The sequence below is a fragment of the Salvelinus namaycush genome, chromosome 7, assembly GCF_016432855.1.
Source record: "Salvelinus namaycush isolate Seneca chromosome 7, SaNama_1.0, whole genome shotgun sequence".
Classification (NCBI taxonomy): domain Eukaryota; kingdom Metazoa; phylum Chordata; class Actinopteri; order Salmoniformes; family Salmonidae; genus Salvelinus; species Salvelinus namaycush.
The window spans coordinates 27,908,764-27,932,373 of record NC_052313.1 but is presented as its reverse complement, the minus strand read 5'-3'; positions in this window follow the sequence as shown (position 1 = coordinate 27,932,373).

Genomic DNA, 23,610 nt, shown 5'->3' with positions numbered 1-23,610 from the left:
CCTAGTGCGTGGTGCCGGAACTGGTGGTACCGGACTGGGGACACGCATCTCAGGGCTAGTGCGGGGATAAGGGACAGGGCATACTGGACCCTGGGAGCGCACATTAGGCCTAGTGCGTGGTGCCGGAACTGGTGGTACCGGACTGGGGACACGCATCTCAGGGCTAGTGCGGGGAGCAGCAACAGGACGCACAGGACTCTGGGGACACACAGGAGGCTTGGTGCGTGGTTTAGGCACTGGTGGTAAAGGGCTGGAGACACGCACCATAGGGCTAGTGCGTGGAGGAGGCACTGGTGGTACTGGGCTGGGGACTGTCACAGGAGAGTTAGTACGTGGGGCTAATACAGGAGGTGCAGGACTAGGGAGGCGTACAGGAGGCCTGGTTCGTGGGACTGTCATTCCCAGACGGTTAGCACGCACATCAGAACGAGCATGGAGAGCTGACTCAGGTAACATCACATCCCGCACACGCTCTGTCGGGTGGATCTTGTGCCTCACGCACCAACACAGCAGCTCCCTCATTTCACTCTCTTCCAACCTCCCCATTAAATCCTTAACAGTCTCTGTATCATTCCCATTGCTCACCTCCAATATCAGCCCGACTGGCTCAGGTTCCCTCTTAGAGTCCTCACGGGTAGCACGGGAAGTTGACGCAGATCTCCCATCTGGACTCGCCACACTCCCCATGAGCCCCTCCCCAAGAAATTTTTGGGTATTACTCACGGGTCTCCAGCCTTGCTTCCGTGCTGCCTCCTCATATCGCCTCCTCTCGGCTTTCGCTGCCTCCAGCTCTTCACGAGGGAGGCGATATTCTCCCGGTTGTGCCCAAGGTCCCTTACCATCCAGTATCTCCTCCCATGTCCAAGAATCCTGTGTAGGTGGGTCCTGTTGCCGCTTTACATGCCGCTTGGTCCTGTATTGGTGGGTAATTCTGTCACGATCGTGTGAGGGATTGACGGACCAAAACGCAGCATTTGGAAAATAAGCCATCTTCCTTTTATTGAGGAGAAGGAAAAAACGAAACAAAAACACTTACACACTAACCAAAACAATAAACGACCGTGAAGCTAATAAACGTCGTGCACATACACAGGCTACAAACGTTCAGACATAGACAATTACCCACAAACACACTAAAGCCTATGGCTACCTTAAATATGGCTCCCAATCAGAGACAACAGAAATCAGCTGTCTCTAATTGGGAACCCATTCAGGCAACCATAGACTTTCCTAGACAACTACACCCAACATAGACACAGCTAGACACATACACTCAACTCAAACCCATACACTACACCCAACACCCCCTTTACCATATAACCACCCAAAACCGACAAAACACAAACATTCCCCATGTCACACCCTGACCTAACTAAAATAATAAAGAAAACAAAGAATACTAAGGCCAGGGCGTGACACCAAATCTATATTTTTTTTGCTGGCATTAGGGATTGGACTGAAATTATGCCCAATACTGAAATTCTACTACAGTTATACCCATGATAGGGAAGTGAAATCAAACACCACATAAATCAATGAATGGGATATATGGCATGAAAACATGCTTTCAGATGAGGAGTCTGCTCTGAATACATTGTGTAACACGTCTTAGGTTGGCTGGTTCGTTCTCAAGGTTTTTTTCCTTGAGTGAGAATGTTTTGAATAATACCGTACTAGGTGAATTATTTTCACTCCCATCCATCCTTTTGGCAGTGGACACACAAAATCAAGACAAATATTTTGTTATGGTAGCATACATTGGGAGCTTGTTTCCTGGGCCTGTGTTGTACTATGTTTTCTTTGGGTAAAGAGCAAGACGTTCTCAAACCTTGACAAGGCCATTTTCTTCTCTGCAGTGTAAATATATCAGGGAGTTAGCGACACAGTATGCTGGTGGCAGGGTGTGTATTGTTCTTGGTTATGGTGTAATTACCATTGAGGTAACAGACAGAGGAGACGCTGGCAGGGTTAGGTGAGATCGAAGGTTCACTGGTGCCACTTAGCATCCAGAGAACGGACTTGACTGGATAACCTGTTGCTATGCTTATTAGGAAACCTCAACTAAATGGCAGGCAACTGTCGTAGGGTACCTAGGCGTCAGCAAAGGAGGCATCTGCTAGTCTTCACCTGAAAGCCAATGTGACCGACTTGGTGTTGAACCTGGGTTATCTTTGCAGTATAACAGTGTTATAGCCCTATGAGTTAAAGCCTCAGCATCCCCTCTTAGACTTAACACAAACCAGGCAAGTTTACTAATCACACAATCATAACTCACTGAACCACCTCTGCTCCAAGAGGACTACAGTAGAATGCATCCACCATATTGGCTTAGTTTTTAACAATCTTTTTATTTTTATGGGAGGTTTTCACAAGACCAATGTTTACAGAGGGCACCTCTGACGGTAGCTTCAGAGGACTGTCATAATTTTCCCCTCTTTTGTGCCATCCTCTCTCAGGCCAGGGAACATTTTATCCTGTTCCGTGGATGTGCCCTGCATCTCAAGATGAATGATGAGAGTTGGTAGAACCAAAGTATCTCAGGGTCTGAGAAAAGCGTATTTATCATTATCATTAGTAGTAGTAGTTTCTCTGTCTGGTTCATTATCATTAGTAGTAGTAGTTTCTCTGTCTGGTTCATTAGCATTAGTAGTAGTAGTTTCTCTGTCTAATTCATTAGTAGTAGTAGTTTCTCTGTCTGGTTCATTATCATTAGGAGTAGTAGTTTCTCTGTCTGGTTCATTATCATTAGTAGTAGTAGTTTATCTGTCTGGTTCATTATCATTAGTAGTAGTAGTAGTAGTTTCTCTGTCTGGTTCATTATCATTAGTAGTAGTAGTTTCTCTGTCTGGTTCATTATCATTAGTAGTAGTAGTTTCTCTGTCTGGTTCATTATCATTAGCAGTAGTAGTTTCTCTGTCTGGTTCATTATCATTAGTAGTAGTAGTTTCTCTGTCTGGTTCATTATCATTAGTAGTAGTAGTTTCTCTGTCTGGTTCATTATCATTAGTAGTAGTAGTTTCTCTGTCTGGTTCATTATCATTAGTAGTAGTAGTTTCTCTGTCTAGTTCATTATCATTAGTAGTAGTAGTTTCTCTGTCTGGTTCATTATCATTAGTAGTAGTAGTTTCTCTGTCTGGTTCATTATCATTAGTAGTAGTAGTTTCTCTGTCTGGTTCATTATCATTAGTAGTAGTAGTTTCTCTGTCTGGTTCATTATCATTAGTAGTAGTAGTTTCTCTGTCTAATTCATTAGTAGTAGTAGTTTCTCTGTCTGGTTCATTATCATTAGTAGTAGTAGTTTCTCTGTCTGGTTCATTATCATTAGTAGTTCCTCTGTCTGGTTCATTATCATTAGTAGTAGTAGTTCCTCTGTCTGGTTCATTATCATTAGTAGTAGTAGTTTCTCTGTCTGGTTCATTATCATTCGTAGTAGTAGTGTCTCTGTCTGGTTCATTATCATTAGTAGTAGTAGTTTCTCTGTCTAGTTCATTATCATTCGTAGTAGTAGTGTCTCTGTCTGGTTCATTATCATTAGTAGTAGTAGTTTCTCTGTCTGGTTCATTATCATTAGTAGTAGTAGTGTCTCTGTCTGGTTCATTATCATTAGTAGTAGTAGTTTCTCTGTCTAATTCATTAGTAGTAGTAGTTTCTCTGTCTGATTCATTATCATTAGTAGTAGTAGTTTCTCTGTCTGGTTCATTATCATTAGCAGTAGTAGTTTCTCTGTCTGGTTCATTATCATTAGTAGTAGTAGTTTCTCTGCCTGGTTCATTATCATTAGTAGTAGTAGTTTCTCTGTCTGGTTCATTATCATTAGTAGTAGTAGTTTCTCTGTCTGGTTCATTATCATTAGTAGTAGTAGTTCTCTGTCTGGTTCATTATCATTAGTAGTAGTAGTTTCTCTGTCTAGTTCATTATCATTCGTAGTAGTAGTTTCTCTGTCTGGTTCATTATCATTAGTAGTAGTAGTTTCTCTGTCTGGTTCATTATCATTAGCAGTAGTAGTTTCTCAGTCTGGTTCATTATCATTAGTAGTAGTAGTTTCTCTGTCTGGTTCATTATCATTAGTAGTAGTAGTTTCTCTGTCTGGTTCATTATCATTAGTAGTAGTAGTTTCTCTGTCTAATTCATTAGTAGTAGTAGTTTCTCTGTCTGATTCATTATCATTAGTAGTAGTAGTTTCTCTGTCTGGTTCATTATCATTAGCAGTAGTAGTTTCTCTGTCTGGTTCATTATCATTAGCAGTAGTAGTTTCTCTGTCTGGTTCATTATCATTAGTAGTAGTAGTTTCTCTGTCTGGTTCATTATCATTAGTAGTAGTAGTTTCTCTGTCTGGTTCATTATCATTAGTAGTAGTAGTTCTCTGTCTGGTTCATTATCATTAGTAGTAGTAGTTTCTCTGTCTAGTTCATTATCATTCGTAGTAGTAGTGTCTCTGTCTGGTTCATTATCATTAGTAGTAGTAGTTTCTCTGTCTGGTTCATTATCATTAGCAGTAGTAGTTTCTCTGTCTGGTTCATTATCATTAGTAGTAGTAGTTTCTCTGTCTGGTTCATTATCATTAGTAGTAGTAGTTTCTCTGTCTGGTTCATTATCATTAGTAGTAGTAGTTTCTCTGTCTGGTTCATTATCATTAGTAGTAGTAGTAGTTCCTCTGTCTGGTTCATTATCATTAGTAGTAGTAGTGTCACGATCGTCTATGGGAGAGAGAGAGGACCAAGGCGCAGCGTGTGAAAAATACATCTTTTCTTTATTAGAAGAAGAACAACGAAACAAAACAACAAACAGACGAACGTGAAGCTATCAAAGACTAAGTGCAAACATGCAACATAGACACAGACAATTACCCACAAAACCCCAATGCCTATGACTGCCTTAAATATGGCTCTCAATCAGAGACAATGAACGACAGCTGCCTCTAATTGAGAACCAATCTAGGCAGCCATAGACATAACTAGACAACTACACTAGACACTGCCCCATACACATACAACACCCCTAGACACTACACAAACACATACATTCCCCATGTCACACCCTGACCTAACTAAAAAACATAAAGAAAACGAAGAATACTAAGGCCAGGGCGTGACAAGTAGTTTCTCTGTCTGGTTCATTATCATTAGTAGTAGTAGTTTCTCTGTCTGGTTCATTATCATTAGTAGTAGTAGTTTCTCTGTCTGGTTCATTATCATTAGTAGTAGTAGTTTCTCTGTCTAATTCATTAGTAGTAGTAGTTTCTCTGTCTGATTCATTATCATTAGTAGTAGTAGTTTCTCTGTCTGGTTCATTATCATTAGCAGTAGTAGTTTCTCTGTCTGGTTCATTATCATTAGTAGTAGTAGTTTCTCTGCCTGGTTCATTATCATTAGTAGTAGTAGTTTCTCTGTGTGGTTCATTATCATTAGTAGTAGTAGTTTCTCTGTCTGGTTCATTATCATTAGTAGTAGTAGTTCTCTGTCTCGTTCATTATCATTAGTAGTAGTAGTTTCTCTGTCTAGTTCATTATCATTCGTAGTAGTAGTGTCTCTGTCTGGTTCATTATCATTAGTAGTAGTAGTTTCTCTGTCTGGTTCATTATCATTAGCAGTAGTAGTTTCTCTGTCTGGTTCATTATCATTAGTAGTAGTAGTTTCTCTGTCTGGTTCATTATCATTAGTAGTAGTAGTTTCTCTGTCTGGTTCATTATCATTAGTAGTAGTAGTTTCTCTGTCTGGTTCATTATCATTAGTAGTAGTAGTAGTTCCTCTGTCTGGTTCATTATCATTAGTAGTAGTAGTGTCACGATCGTCTATGGGAGAGAGAGAGGACCAAGGCGCAGCGTGTGAAAAATACATCTTCTCTTTATTAGAAGAAGAACAACGAAACAAAACAACAAACAGACGAACGTGAAGCTATCAAAGACTAAGTGCAAACATGCAACATAGACACAGACAATTACCCACAAAACCCCAATGCCTATGACTGCCTTAAATATGGCTCTCAATCAGAGACAATGAACGACAGCTGCCTCTAATTGAGAACCAATCTAGGCAGCCATAGACATAACTAGACAACTACACTAGACACTGCCCCATACACATACAACACCCCTAGACACTACACAAACACATACATTCCCCATGTCACACCCTGACCTAACTAAAAAACATAAAGAAAACGAAGAATACTAAGGCCAGGGCGTGACAAGTAGTTTCTCTGTCTGGTTCATTATCATTAGTAGTAGTAGTTTCTCTGTCTGGTTCATTATCATTAGTAGTAGTAGTTTCTCTGTCTGGTTCATTATCATTAGTAGTAGTAGTTTCTCTGTCTGGTTCATTATCATTAGTAGTAGTAGTTCCTCTGTCTAATTCATTATCATTAGCTGTAGTAGTTGCTCGGTCTGGTTTAGAAGCCTCCAGGACAGTTGGATTGTTGGATAGCTTCAGTGTGTAAATCAGCTAGAAAGATGTGTCGGCATTGAGTAATTGTCTCTGGCCCCCTCCTAGTTAGGGGGAGTGATGAGCTCTACAGCAGAGTCTCACAACTCAATTGCTGGTTGAAAACTGTTTGCTGCCCTCCCAAAAGATAGAATTTGTAGATAATTGGCCCTCTTTCTGGGACTCACCCACAAACAGGACCAAGCCTGGCCTGCTGAGGAGTGACGGACTCCATCCTAGCTGGAGGGGTGCTCTCATCTTATCTACTAACATAGACAGGGCTCTAACTCCTCTAGCTCCACAATGAAATAGGGTGCAGGCCAGGCAGCAGGCTGTTAGCCAGCCTGCCAGCTTAGTGGAGTCTGCCACTAGCATAGTCAGTGTAGTCAGCTCAGCTATCTCAATTGAGACCGTGTCTGTGCCTCGTCCTGGGTTGGGCAAAACTAAACATGGCGGTGTTTGCCTTAGCAATCTCACTAGGATAAAGACCTCCTCCATTCCTGCCATTATTGAAAGAGATCGTGATACCTCACATCTCAAAATAAGGCTACTTAATGTTAGATCCCTCACTTCAAAGGCAGTTATAGTCAATGAACTAATCACTGATCATAATCTTGATGTGATTGGCCTGACTGAAACATGGCTTAAGCCTGATGAATTTACTGTGTTAAATGAGGCCTCACCTCCTGGTTACACTAGTGACCATATCCCCCGTGCATCCCGCAAAGGTGGAGGTGTTGCTAACATTTACGATAGCAAATTTCAATTTACAAAAAAAAAAAAATGATGTTTTGGTCTTTTGAGCTTCTAGTCATGAAATCTATGCAGCCTACTCAATCACTTTTTATAGCTACTGTCTACAGGCCTCCTGGGCCATATACAGCGTTCCTCACTGATTTCCCTGAATTCCTATCGGACCTTGTAGTCATAGCAGATCATATTCTAATTTTTGGTGATTTTAATATTCACATGGAACAGTCCACAGACCCACTCTAAAAGGCTTTTGGAGCCATCATCGACTCAGTGGGTTTTGTCCAACATGTCTCTGGACCTACTCACTGTCACAGTCATACTCTGGACCTAGTTTTGTCCCATGGAATAAATGTTGTGGAGCTTAATGTTTTTCCTCATAATCCTGGACTATCGGACCACCATTTTATTACGTTTGCAATCGCAACAAATAATCTGGTCAGACCCCAACCAAGGAGCATCATAAGTCGTGCTATAAGTTCTCAGACAACACAAAGATTCCTTGATGCCCTTCCAGACTCCCTCTGCCTACCCAAGGACGTCAGAGGACAAAAATCAGTTAACCACCTAACTGAGGAACTCAATTTAACCTTGCGCAATACCCTAGATGCAGTTGCACCCCTAAAAACTAAAAACATTTGTCATAAGAAACTAGCTCCCTGGTATACAGAAAATACCCGAGCTCTGAAGCAAGCTTCCAGAAAATTGGAACGGAAATGGCGCCACACCAAACTGGAGGTCTTCCGACTAGCTTGGAAAGACAGTACCGTGCAGTATCGAAGAGCCCTCACTGCTGCTCGATCATCCTATTTTTCCAACTTAATTGAGGAAAATAAGAACAATCCTACATTTATTTTTGATACTGTCGCAAATCTAACTAAAAAGCAACATTCCCCAAGTGAGGATGGCTTTCACTTCAGCAGTAATAAATTCATGAACTTCTTTGAGGAAAAGATCATGATCATTAGAAAGCAAATTACGGACTCCTCCTTAAATCTGCGTATTCCTCCACAGCTCAGTTGTCCCGAGTCTGCACAACTCTGCCAGGACCTGGGATCAAGAGAGACACTCAAGTGTTTCAGCACTATATCTATTGACACAATGATGAAAATAATCATGGCCTCTAAACCTTCAAGCTGCATACTGGACCCTATTCCAACTAAACTACTGAAAGAGCTGCTTCCTGTGCTTGGCCCTCCTATGTTGAACATAATAAACGGCTCTCTATCCACCGGATGTGTACCAAACTCACTAAAAGTGGCAGTAATAAAGCCTCTCTTGAAAAAGCCAAACCTTGACCCAGAAAATATAAAAAACTATCGGCCTATATCGAATCTTCCATTCCTCTCAAACATTTTAGAAAAAGCTGTTGCGCAGCAACTCACTGCCTTCCTGAAGAAAAACAATGTATACGAAATGCTTCAGTCTGGTTATAGACCCCATCATAGCACTGAGACTGCACTTGTGAATGTGGTAAATTACCTTTTAATGGCGTCAGACCGAGGCTCTGCATCTGTCCTCGTGCTCCTAGACCTTTGTGCTGCCTTTGATACCATCGATCACCACATTCTTTTGGAGAGATTGGAAACCCAAATTGGTCTACACGGACAAGTTCTGGCCTGGTTTAGATCTTATCTGTCGGAAAGATATCAGTTTGTCTCTGTGAATGGTTTGTCCTCTGACAAATCAACTGTACATTTCGGTGTTCCTCAAGGTTCCGTTTTAGGACCACTATTGTTTTCAGTATATATTTTACCTCTTGGGGATGTCATTCGAAAACATCATGTTAACTTTCACTGCTATGCGGATGACACACAGCTGTACATTTCAATGAAACATGGTGAAGCCCCAAAATTGCCCTCGCTAGAAGCCTGTGTTTCAGACATATGGAAGTGGATGGCTGCAAACTTTCTACTTTTAAACTTGCACAAAACAGAGATGCTTGTTCTAGTTCCCAAGAAACAGAGAGATCTTCTGTTTAATCTGACAATTAATCTTGATGGTTGTAAAGTCATCTCAAATAAAACTGTGAAGGACCTCGGCGTTACTCTGGACCCTGATCTCTCTTTTGACGAACATATCAAGACTGTTTCAAGGACAGCTTTTTCCCATCTACATAACATTGCAAAAATCAGAAACTTTCTGTCCTAAAATGATGCAGAAAAATTAATCCATGCATGTGTTACTTCTAGGTTAGACTACTGCAATGCTCTACTTTCCGGCGACCCGTATAAAGCACAAAATAAACTTCAGTTAGTGCTAAATACGGCTGCTAGAATCCTGACTAGAACCCAAAAAATTGACCATATTACTCCAGTGCTAGCCTCCCTACACTGGCTTCCTGTTAAGGGAAGGGCTGATTTCAAGGTTTTACTGCTAACCTACAAAGCGTTACATGGGCTTGCTCCTACCTATCTTTCTGATTTGGTCCTGCCGTACATACCTACACGTACGCTACGGTCACAAGACGCAGGCCTCCTAATTGTCCCTAGAATTTCTAAGCAAACAGCTGGAGGCAGGGCTTTCTCCTATAGAGCTCCATTTTTATGGAATGGTCTGCCTACCCATGTGAGAGACGCAGACTTGGTCTCAACCTTTAAGTCTTTACTGAAGACTCATCTCTTCAGTGGGTCATATAATTGAGTGTAGTCTGGCCCAGGAGTGTGAAGGTGAACAGAAAGGCTCTGGAGCAACGAACCGCCCTTGCTGTCTCTGCCTGGCCGGTTCCCCTCTCCACTGGGATTCTCTGCCTCTAACCCTATTACAGGGGCTGAGTCACTGGCTTACTGGTGCCCTTTAATGCCGTCCCTAGGAGGGATGCGTCACTTGAGTGGGTTGAGTCACTGACGTGATCTTCCTGTCTGGGTTGGCGCTGGTCATTTATGAACATTTGAACGTCTTGGCCATGTTCTGTTTTAATCCCTACCCGGCACAGCCAGAAGAGGACTGGCCACCCCTCATAGCCTGGTTCCTCTCTAGGTTTCTTTCTAGGTTTTGGCCTTTCTAGGGAGTTTTTCCTAGCCACCGTGCTTCTACACCTGCATTGCGTGCTGTTTGGGGTTTTAGGCTGGGTTTCTGTACAACACTTTGAGATATCAGCTGATGTAAGAAGGGCTATATAAATAAATTGGATTTGATTTGATTGAAATGAAAATAAATGGGGGTACTTAAAAGCGTCTCAAAGTGGCTAGGATTTAAATATAAAATATGAAAAATATATGCCATCAAGCAGACTAATTTATCTAAAGTGACTGATGCTTGCTTTTGACCCAGATCTTAGATTCATGAGCACTGGACCATCAAGAGAGGGATCATGAACCACCTCTGCCTCCCTTACCAGGGCACCAGTTACACACCCAGTTACCCACATGGCCCTAGCTATTTACCAGAGCACCAGTTACCCACATGGCCCTAGCTATTTACCAGAGCACCAGTTACCCACCCAGTTACCCACATGGCCCTAGCTATTTACCAGGGCACCAGTTACCCACCCAGTTACCCACATGGCCCTAGCTATTTACCAGGGCACCAGTTACCCACATGGCCCTAGCTATTTACCAGAGCACCAGTTACCCACCCAGTTACCCACATGGCCCTAGCTATTTACCAGGGCACCAGTTACCCACATGGCCCTAGCTATTTACCAGAGCACCAGTTACCCACCCAGTTACCCACATGGCCCTATCTATTTACCAGGGCACCAGTTATCCACCCAGTTACCCACATGACCCAAGCTATTTACCAGACTACCAGTTACCCACATGGCTTTATCTATTTACCAGGGCACCAGTTACCCACACGGCCCTAGCTATTTACCAGAGCACCAGTTACCCACACGGCCCTAGCTATTTACCAGAGCACCAGTTACCCAACCAGTTAACCACATGGCCCTATCTATTTACCAGAGCACCAGTTACCCACATGGCCCTAGCTATTTACCAGACTACCAGTTACCCACCCAGTTACCCACATGGCCCTATCTATTTACCAGACTACCAGTTACCCACATGGCCCTATCTATTTACCAGAGCACCAGTTACCCACATGGCCCTATCTATTTACCAGACTACCAGTTACCCACTTGGCCCTAGCTATTTACCAGAGTACCAGTTACCCACATGGCCCTAGCTATTTACCAGACTACCAGTTACCCACATGGCCCTATCTATTTACCAGAGCACCAGTTACCCACATGGCCCTAGCTATTTACCAGAGCACCAGTTACCCACCCAGTTACCCACATGGCCCTATCTATTTACCAGAGCACCAGTTACCCACCCAGTTACCCACTTGGCCCTAGCTATTTACCAGAGCACCAGTTACCCACCCAGTTACCCACATGACCCAAGCTATTTACCAGAGCACCAGTTACCCACATGGCCCTAGCTATTTACCAGAGCACCAGTTACCCACCCAGTTACCCACATGACCCAAGCTATTTACCAGAGCACCAGTTACCCACATGGCCCTAGCTATTTACCAGAGCACCAGTTACCCACCCAGTTACCCACATGGCCCTATCTATTTACCAGAGCACCAGTTACCCACCCAGTTACCCACTTGGCCCTAGCTATTTACCAGAGCACCAGTTACCCACCCAGTTACCCACATGGCCCTATCTATTTACCAGAGCACCAGTTACCCACCCAGTTACCCACATGGCCCTATCTATTTACCAGAGCACCAGTTACCCACCCAGTTACCCACTTGGCCCTATCTATTTACCAGAGCACCAGGTACTCACCCAGTTACCCACATGGCCCTATCTATTTACCAGACTACCAGTTACCCACTTGGCCCTATCTATTTACCAGAGCACCAGTTACCCACCCAGTTACCCACTTGGCCCTAGCTATCTACCAGAGCACCAGTTACCCACCCAGTTACCCACTTGGCCCTAGCTATTTACCAGAGCACCAGTTACCCACCCAGTTACCCACTTGGCCCTAGCTATCTACCAGAGCACCAGTTACCCACCCAGTTACCCACTTGGCCCTATCTATTTACCAGAGCACCAGGTACTCACCCAGTTACCCACATGGCCCTATCTATTTACCAGACTACCAGTTACCCACCCAGTAACCCACATGGCCCTATCTATTTACCAGAGCACCAGTTACCCACCCAGTTACCCACTTGGCCCTAGCTATTTACCAGAGCACCAGTTACCCACCCAGTTACCCACATGGCCCTAGCTATTTACCAGAGCACCAGTTACCCACCCAGTTACCCACATGGCCCTATCTATGTACCAGAGCACCAGTTACCCACCCAGTTAACCACATGAACCTATCTATTTACCAGACTACCAGTTACCCACTTGGCCCTAGCTATTTACCAGACTACCAGTTACCCACTTGGTCCTATCTATTTACCAGACTACCAGTTACCCACCCAGTAACCCACATGGCCCTATCTATTTACCAGAGCACCAATTACCCACATGGCCCTATCTATTTACCAGAGCACCAATTACCCACATGGCCCTATCTATTTACCAGAGCACCAGTCCAGTTCCTGGACTTCTTGACGGGCCACCTCCAGGTGGCGAAAGTAGGAAAAACCAACTCCACTCCACTGATCCTCAACACTGGGGCACCACAAGTTTGCATGCTCAGCCCCCTCCTGTACTCCCTGTTCACCCATGACTGCGTGTCCACGCATGCCTCCAACTCAATCATCAAGTTTGCAGACGACACAACAGTGGTAGGCTTGATTACCAACAACGACGAGACGGCCTACTGGGAGGAAGTGAGGGCTCGGAGTGTGGTGCCAGGAAAATAACCTCTCACTCAACGTCAACAAAAAAAGGAGCTGATTGTGGACTTCAGGAAACAGCAGAGAGAGCACCCCCCCTATCCACATCAACGGGACCAGAGTGGAGAAGGTGGAAAGCTTCAAGTTCCTCGGCGTACACATCACTGACAAACTGAAATGGTCCACCCACACAGACAGTGTGGTGAAGAATGCGCAACAGCGCAATAAACACTCACTTTTACAGACGCACAATTGAGAGCATCCTGTCGGGCTGTATGACCACCTGGTATGGAAACTGCACCGCCTGCAACCATAGGGCTCTCCAGAGGGTGGTGTGGTCTGCCCAACGCATCACCAGGGGCAAACTACCTGCCCTCCAGGACACCTACACCACCCGATGTCACAGGAAGGCCAACAAGATCATCAAGGACAACAACCACTCGACCCACTGCCTGTTCACCCCGCTATCATCCAGAAGGCGAGGTCAGTACAGGTGCATCAAAGCTGAGACTGAGAGACTGAAAAACAGCTTCTATCTCAAGGCCATCAGACTGTTAAATAGCCATCACTAGCACATTAGTGGCTGCTGCCTATATACATCGACTTTAATAAATAAAACACTCGTCACTTTATTAATATTGACATTTTGCATTACTCATCTCATAAGTATATACTCTCTTCTATTATATTCAACTGTATCTTAGTCTATGCCGCTCTGACATTGCTCGTCCACATATATATATTCTTAATTCCATTCCTTTACTTAGATTTGTTTGTATTGGGTATATGTTGTGAAATTTTTAGATATTACTTGTAGATATTACTGCACTGTTGGAGCTAGAAACACAAGCATTTCGCCACATCCGCAATAACATCTGCTAAACGTGTGTCCGTGACCAATAAAATGTGACTTGATTTGATTTATCTGGTCACAACAGAAAGAGACATACCCCTCTCTCTCCCCCTCTTTATCTTCATCTCTTTCTACATGTTTTGGATGTGTATCACAGCATGTACCTCCGATCCCTGAGAAAGTTATCCCATGCATCCCTGTTGGGATTAGATGGCAGTAAAAATAGCTCAATGCCACAAAAGCTAGTAGAACCTAGATTCTAGCCCAAATCCTTCGCCCAATTTCATTTATCCAACTGGCTCATTAGATAAGAGTGTGTGGTTAGCTGTTGTGACATGGCCTGTCAATTTTATTTGTGAGGTTTTTGCCCCGGGGAGAGAGAAAAAAAAACCCCACACACACACACACACGCACGCACGCACACGCACACGCACACACACAAAGTTAGACACACAGCATGAAAGAAAATGTAAAACTCAACACTATCCACACTTTCACAAACATATAAAACTAACATTTGATCGTTGGTATACACAGAGTTGTCCTTTAAACAATACTGAAACCCTAGATGTCTATTACAATTAAGTTCAATGAGGCCTATACCGTAGATACCATACAATCACACTATCCCTGGTCTAATTTCAACAATGTCTTATTGAGGCCCTCATGTCGAAGCCATTGAGCCAGGGGATGAATCTATTAGAGTCCTAGTCTTTTAATAAACAGGGGATGAATCTGTTAGAGTCCTTTAATAACCAGGGGATGAATCTGTTAGAGTCCTTTAATAACCAGGGGATGAATCTATTAGAGTCCTAGTCTTTTAATAAACAGGGGATGAATCTGTTAGAGTCCTTTAATAACCAGGGGATGAATCTGTTAGAGTCCTTTAATAACCAGGGGATGAATCTGTTAGAGTCCTTTAATAACCAGGGGATGAATCTGTTAGAGTCCTTAATAACCAGGGGATGAATCTGTTAGAGTCCTTTAATAAACAGGGGATGAATCTGTTAGAGTCCTTTAATAACCAGGGGATGAATCTGTTAGAGTCCTTTAATAACCAGGGGATGAATCTGTTAGAGTCCTTTAATAAACAGGGGATGAATCTGTTAGAGTCCTTTAATAACCAGGGGATGAATCTGTTAGAGTCCTTTAATAACCAGGGCATGAATCTATTAGAGTCCTTTAATAACCAGGGGATGAATCTATTAGAGTCCTTTAATAACCTGGGGATGAGCATGTCATTTGGCTTTAACCATAGGGGATGTTGCGCTGATGAAAGAACAGGCCAATTCCAAATGCAGACCTTACCCAATACACATCTACTCGCCCCATCGGCATGACAACGGTAGAGATGAAAAGATGTGACAGAACCCAGACACTCCCCCTTTCCCAACACTCTCCAACTGACAAGATAACATAATAATATATAAGATAACACTCCAGGGGGGCATTAAACATCCACTTCAAACGTCCTATCCAGGACGGCGCCGTCATAACAGGGGCCCGCCAAATGGCTGACCCTGCTCTAAATGGGCAGAATCCAGACCATTCATATGGAGTCAGGAGAATTCTTGTTAACCCCAAAAACCTTGCTTGCTTTTCCTTTTTTTTTTTCGCACTCAAAGAACATTTGGGAATCTGACCAGAGATTGAGCTACTACGGAATTCCACATAAAGATGTGGCCTTTACCCCCTCCTTCATTCCCTATTGGTGTGAGCGTGTAAAACGGTGTACCTCAATAGTGCTTAGGCTAACTCCCTCTTAAATACACATCTACTTGCCCCATCGGCATGACAACGATGAAAAGATGTGACACAACCCTCTTAAAATCCCCCTGCTTTGTCTTATTTAGAATCATCATAAATCATTTCCTGTTTCCTGTTTTAAAAGAAACCATCCTCTCTTTTCCCTTGTCTCATTACGTCATCCTTCATGAGTTATCATTTATTTTGTCACTGATTCATATATCTTCTTCATAAAAAAAAAAAAATGATATCACTGTCTGAGATTTTGAATCCGTCTTGTCATTAAAAGAACTCTACGGAACATTCAGATGATCATAGTAACACATACAGTTTATCCCTACTTGCTAAAGAAAGTTTCCTATTGACTTGAATGGTAGGTTGTGCCTTGTTTACTGTAGAATATAGATAAACCCATATTTTATATTCCGTTATTAATTACCCAATTAATTTGACATCATCATAACGTTTGGCCAACCCCGCTACAGGTATTATACCTAAGCACAATCCATTTACATGATGCTGAGGATTTGCTAGTGTTGTTGCCATAGAATTACCAATAGAACAGGTGAATTATACGACCTCTGTGGTCTTCACAGAGATGATTTGTGGAGGTTTGGAAGAGAGGGAATTCTATTTTTAAGTCAAACAGTGTAGCTGCCCAGTCACACACCGTAGCTGTACAGTCAGACAGTGTAGATGCCCAGTCAGACAGTATTGCTGTCCAGTCACACACCGTAGCTTCCCAGTAAACAGTGTAATTGCCCAGTCAAACAGCGTAGTTGCCCAGTCAAATATTGTAGCTTTCCAGTCAACAGTGTAACTTTCCAGGCAACAGTGTAGCTTTCCAGGCAACAGTGTAGCTTCCCAGTCAACAGCGTAGCTTTCTAGGCAACAGCGTAACTTCCCAGTCAACCGTGTAGCTCCCCAGTAAACAGCGTAGCTGCCCAGTCAAACAGCATAGTTGCCCAGTCAAATATTGTAGCTTTCCAGGCAACAGTGTAGCTACCCAGTCAACAGTGTAGCTACCCAGTCAACAGTGTAGCTACCCAGTCAACAGTGTAGCTACCCAGTCAAATATTGTAGCTTTCCAGTCAACAGCGTAGCTACCCAGTCAACAGCGTAGCTACCCAGTAAACAGCGTAGCTGCCCAGTCAAATAGTGTAGCTTGCCAGTCACTAGGTCTACACTGTGAAGTAAAATGAAACATTTCTTGTAACTAGGTCTACATGAGGCCGTCCTTGTCTTTTGAACCAGAAACGTGTCTATTTTCTAACAGTTAGAGCAAACAAAGGTGTTTGTCTTTCTCCTGTTTATTGGTACACCAGGGCGTCGTATTGTGTTAATTACAGGGTCTGGTGGCTTGTATGCTTTTATGTGTGCAGCGTGGCAAGATACTTGAAAATAAAATAAATATGAGGCAAACCTAATTCACCCCTTCCCTTACTCTCACCCCCCTACCAGTATTGTTTAAATACGTGATCAACCATCAGCCTGTATGCTTAGAGCCCTGTCCTATTGGAGAGAGACATTGTGTGCCTACAATACCGCTGTAACAATGTCCTCAACAGTATTTCTATAACCAACCACTCGGCTATCCATCTTTATTTGATCGAAAGATACAGTAAGGACTCTGTGTTCTGCTCTTCCACTTAGCTGAGAACATGGGCTTTTCTCTTTCGTTGGAGATAAAAATGAACATAACTAAGATCGAAGTAGATCAGATGTGGTTTGCCCAACGGTTGTCTGGGACTTTCTAGGGAGTTTTTCCTAGCCACCGTGCTTCTACACCTGCAATGCTTGCTGTTTGGGGTTTTAGGCTGTGTTTTCTGTACAGCACTTTGTGACATCAGCTGATGTAAGAAGGGCTTTATAAATACATTTGATTGACTTGGGACGCCCACTGCCTTTGTACTGTGGAACCGTATTGAGACTGGACAGGGGAACAAGAATAGAAGGTCTTCACGACAACCCCTTAACATTTGAAACATAACAAGAAGAGATTCATGGTTCATATATCTCAGTCTCCTCTCTCTCCCTGTAGGAATAGAAGAGATGAATGCACTGACTCCCGCTGACTCACGCTGACTCTGCTAAGTACTGTCGGCAGGCAAACGTTTGACAATCCTACCGCTGTGTCTGAGCTATAAGATAGAGTTCTAGAGTTCTCCAACTAGTGTACCTCTTAAGAGGAGTTGCCATAACAACACAGTGGAATATAGAAGGCTTCTCTTTTGCATTTAGTGAGTCTTGTTGATGGTGGGGCTGGGTTGCGGCATACACTGAGGGATACATTGCAGTCCGGCCACTGGCACTCAGACTTATTTTATCAGTGCTTCCAAGAAAGGAAGTTATTAACAACATTATAGTGTTTCTGCTTTCTGAGCACAATTGTGCACCTTGAATGCTCACTTACATCATGCATTGATGTCAATGGAGAAGCTTGTAAGGCGTTTGTGTTAAATCCAATTGTAAGGAGTTTGTGTTAAATCCAATTGTAAGGAGTTTGTGTTAAATCCAATTGTAAGGAGTTTGTGTTAAATCCAAGTGGCACATCTCAAGTAAATACTAGGCCCTTAGAGATAGAAAACGAATCGCAAATGAGAGAGAATATCTTTGAATGGCTCTACCATATGTTCTATTGGGCCACTCTGGGGGTTTGGGCCATCTCCAGCATTGTTTGTAATAGTGGTAACGGAAAGCTTGTGTAAATCCACAGTGGTCTTGATGTGGGATCACGACCATCTGGCTCCATTGAGCTTCATCCTGGTTTGCCTGCAAAGAACAAAACCTGGGAAGGGAAGAACTAAACTAAAGCGCAGAAGCTGATTGGATGAGATAACTAATATGATTGGAATGTGTGCATGTCGGGGAATTTATTAGGAGTTTTGATAAAAGTTTTGAGCCAAGAAATTGAAATTTGATAACATGTGATGGTTGAAGAGTTAGTTAGACTACGCTACCCTTAAATGTTATTAAGTCACACTGTTTCTGTGGTCTCCATTCATTTGGTGCGAAGACTTCCAGGCATCGGCCTACATTCAATAAACAAGGATATAAGTGTCAGTGTGGGTTGGTCATCATTGTCACCCACACAGTTTATTGACTGTAGTATGTTCTGCTTGTCTGACTCAGTTAGCCTGCTAGCTCCCCAGATGGTAAAACATACAGCAGTAGGTCTAGATTAGCATGTTGTCGGGGAGATTGGCAAGGGCCCCATTGCCTTTAAGTCCGTCGAGAGCATACGCCTGCATACGCACCTCGAAAACAAAGTAGTCAGCGGGTCCCAAGCTTTTCTAATCAAGCTTTCCCTTTGCATGCCAGGGCATAAATAACCCAAACGGAAGTCCTCAACTGGTTCTGACCCGAGCTTGCCTGCTCAACAATCCTTCCTTCAGATTCAAATATCAAATGAATGGCCTTTTCCACCGGCATCAGTGTGGGCCTCTTATCATCTAATGAGTCATTAAAAACAGCATGCAGCAGTGGGTGATATCAAAGGGTCCGTCCTGTTCCCGTCTCCTCTCTTCTCCTCTCTTGTCCCTCTCTCTTTTCCTCTGCACCACCTTTCCCTAATAGTGTGGGCATCGTACAGCAGGCGAAGCCAACCCCTTTGTGATCTGGATCCACTCTGGGTAATAGTGGTTGTGCACTAGCAGGCTAATTATAGTGGAGACAGACAGAACACACTAGGGGTAGGAAGAGAGAGGGCCAGCCCTATCAGATGATGTTTCTGTCCAACACCAATTCACTGGAATTTTATTTACAGTAACAAAGTGCTGCGGAAGAGGTCTTTTTCAACCTATAACGGTGCATATACACTTGATAGCGGTAAATTACCTCATGTTGCTTAGGCCGTCCCCATTCTGACTCGCTTGTGGGCGTGCTGGCAGCATATGTTCGATTGTGCGTCAAGAATTCAGCATAGCAAGTTTGTATGAAGGTCTGGTTATTAAATGGGTACATAGTTCAATAGTAATATCCTCTAAATTGCTCTGGTGACAAACACACGTTGCTGCCCTGTTTTCAATCATCCACATGGCTGGGAGAACCTATTCAAGTAAGTAAATACACTTAGAAAATGTAAAAAATAACGATGTATTATTAGCTAACTAGCTAAAGTGCAGGCTAACTCAAATGAGCTGCTAAATGAGCTAGCTAGTTGACTAGCTAGCTATCTAGTCAACTTCACATACTGTATAGATAGCTAGCAAAGTGAAATAAATATCACCAGCTTCCTAACTTCATAGCTATCTTGATGTATTTATCACTGTAAAAAACAAACACCAAATGCATTTGTAGGTAGCTAGCGAACAGCCATGGAGGAGGGTGAAAGGATAGCAGCCCCAACTGTCAAAGTGAGAGAGTAGGCTATTCTGGATAGGGCAGGTACTTTTGTGTAGTTCCTGTCCCTAGACGTGAGGACAGAGCTAATAGTAACATAATAATCAGTGCGGTGTAATTTGACTCTAATGAAGTCTGTTTCTTGTGAGGTTTTCTGTCTGTCTGATACAGAGAGCTGTGAAAGCCTGTCTGCAGATGAAGAGGTCCCAATGAAGAGCAGTGGTTTTAGTTTTTGCCTTAGCACTGCACAGCTGATTCAAATGATGATGATTCAAACTCATCATCAAGCTTCAAGTAGTATTTATGTATTAATTTGTGATGCTATCCTTGATATGATCCTGTTATTGTCACATGCTACACATGCACATATTTGTGCCCATGCATCTATCAATCCAATGTTATCATGATTTGTTATCAGGGATATTATACTTTAGTAATCCACCATGACCTGGTGATGTAAAAGTCAAATAATTACATTCTCTTCCATATTCCTACAGATACCTTGTAACTGGAGATTCCTTCAAAACTATTGCCTACAGTTGCCGTGTAGGGCACTGCAAGGTTGGGTGACCAGGGCCATCTTGGACTGCCTCCTGGAGGAATTCAGGCGTGTGAAGGCTATCTGTCCTGCATAACTTCCTGAGGATGGACACGAGGACCAGGAGGGGATCTGCAGCTTGCCAGAGGAGAGGTCTGCTGCTCTGCAGGATGTTTCAAGGATGGGGTCCAACAACGCAGCAAGAGAGGCAGTCCGTGAGCGGGAGATATTTACCTCCTACTTCTTCGAAGAGGGTGCTGTTCCCTGGTAATATCATAGACTACACTATGCACAACCAAAGGCTCTTTATGAGCCATTCACATTGCAATAAGAGTATTCTTACATTTACTTAGGCACAGTTGAAGTCAGAAGTTTACATACACTTAGGTTGGAGTCATTAAAACTCGTTTTTCAACCACTCCACAAATGTGTTGTTAACAAACTATAGTTTTGGCAAGTTCGGTTAGGACATCTACTTTGTGCATGACACAAGTAATTTTTTCAACAATTGTTTACAGACAGATTATTTAATTTATAATTCACTGTATCACAATTCTAGTGGGTCAGAAGTTTACATACACTAAGTTGACTGTGCCTTTAAACAGCTTGGAAAATGCCAGAAAATTATGTCCTGGCTTTAGAAGCTTCTGATAGCCAAATTTACATCATTTGAGTCAAATGGAGGTGTACCTGTGGATGTATTTCAAGGCCTACCTTCAAACTCAATGCCTCTTTGCTTGACATCATGGGAAAATCAAAAGAAATCAGCCAAGACCTCAATAAGAAAATTGTAGACCTTCACAAGTCTGGTTCATCCTTGGGAGCAATTTCCAAACGCCTGAAGGTACCACGTTCATCTGTACAAACAATAGTACGCAAGTATAAACACCATGGTACCACGCAGCCGTCATACTGCTCAGGAAGGACACACCTTCTGTCTCCTAGAGATAAACGTACTTTGGTGCGAAAAGTGCAAATCAATCCCAGAACAACAGCAAAGAAACTTGTGAAGATGCTGGAGGAAACAGGTATAAAAGTATCTATATCCACAGTAAAACGAGTCCTATATATATTTATTTTACCTTTATTTAACTTCTTATGGCTGCAAGGGGCAGTATTGAGTAGCCAGTTAAATCGTGCCCATTTCAAACGGCCTCGTACTCAATTCTTGCTCGTACAATATGCATATTATTATTACTATTGGATAGAAAACACTCTCTAGTTTCTAAAACCATTTGAATTATTTCTCTGAGTGAAACAGAACTCATTCTGCAGCACATTTCCTGACCAGGAAGTGGAATGTCAGAAATCGATGCTCTGTTCAACTTCCTGCCTATACATGGGCATGATACGTAAGAGTCTACGTACACTTCATACACCTTCCCCTGGTTGTCAAGAGGCGGTGAGAGAAGAAATGTTGTGTTTATCTTGGTCTGAGGTGGAATTAAAGGTCTTTGTATGACGTGACCGTCCATTTCCTGTTTCTGGAGCGCGCGAAAGGGGACATGGATTTGCCTTCTGTTTAGCTGCCGTTATGGACGACAACTATCTCCGGCTCGTATTTTATTTGATACATGTGACCATATTATCGTAATGTATGTTTTTTCAATATAGTTTAATCCGATTATTGAAATTTTTTCGGGAGTTTTGCCGTGTTCCGTTCTCTGACTTTGTTGACGTTGGAGTGATCCGTGCCACTTGGCAAGTGCCCATGCTAAATGAAGAGGGATATTTGCCGTTCCAGATCAAAACAACGACTGTTCTGGACAAAGGACACCTTGTCCAACATTCTGACGGAAGATCACCAAAAGTAAGAAACATTTTATGATGCTATTTCTAATATCTGTCGTGCATGTGAACTGGTCGTGGGCGCCCAAGTGTTTCTGGCTATTGTGGCTACGCTAATATAACGCTACATTTTGTTTTCGCTGTAAAACATTTAATAAATCGGAAATATTGTCTGGAATCACAAGATGCCTGTCTTTCAATTGCTGTACACTATGTATTTTTCAGAAATGTTTTATGATGAGTAATTAGGTATTTGACGTTGGTGTCTGTAAATATTATGGCTGCTTTCGGTGCAATTTCTGATTGTAGCTGAAATGTAAACTATGATTTATACCTGAAATATGCAAATTTTTCGAACAAAACATATGCTATACAATAAATATGTTATCAGACTGTCATCTGATGAAGTTGTTTCTTGGTTAGTGGCTATTTATATCTTTATTTGGTCGAATTTGTGATAGCTACTGATGGAGTAAAAAACTGTTGGAGTAAATAAGTGGTGTCTTTTGCTAACGTGGTTAGCTAATAGATTTACATATTTTGTCTTCCCTGTAAAACATTTTAAAAATCGGACATGTTGGCTTGATTCACAAGATGTGTACCTTTTATATGCTGTATTGGACTTGTTAATGTGTGAAAGTTAAATATTTAAAAAAAATATATTTTGAATTTCGCGCCCTGCACTTTGAGCTGGCTGTTGTCATAAGTGTACCGACGTCGGGCTTGCACGCCAAACAGGTTAACTTCTTGCTGCACAGATCCCTTTAGCGGGATCATTTTCGTGAACAACCGCTGAATTGCAGAGCGCCAAATTCAAAAATAATACCAAAAATATTTATAATCATGAAATTACAAGTGAAATATACCAAAACACAGCTTAGCTTGTTGTTAATCCACCTATCGTGTCAGATTTTGAAAATATGCTTTACAGCGAAAGCAATCCAAGCGTTTGTGAGTTCATCAATCACTAGACAAAACAGTAAGAACAGCTAGCCTCAAATTAGCTTTGTCACGAAAGTCAGAAAAGCAATCAAATTAATCGCTTACCTTTGATAATCTTCGGATGTTTGCACTCACGAGACTCCCAGTTACACAATAAATGTTATTTTTGTTCGATAAAGATCAGTTTTATAACCAAAAACCGCCATTTGGTTTGCGCGTTATGTTCAGAAAACCACAGGCTCGTTCCGGTCCTGAAAGGCAGACGAAAATTCCAAAAAGTATCCGTAATGTTTGTAGAAACATGTCAAACGTTTTTATAATCAATCCTCAGGTTGTTTTTAACATACATAATCGATAATATTTCAACCGGAAGGTAACCTATTCAATACTACAGAGAAAGAAAATGTGGAGCTACATCTCTCGCGCGCAGGAACTAATCAAAGGACACCTGACGCGTTTTGAAAAATCTCGCTCAT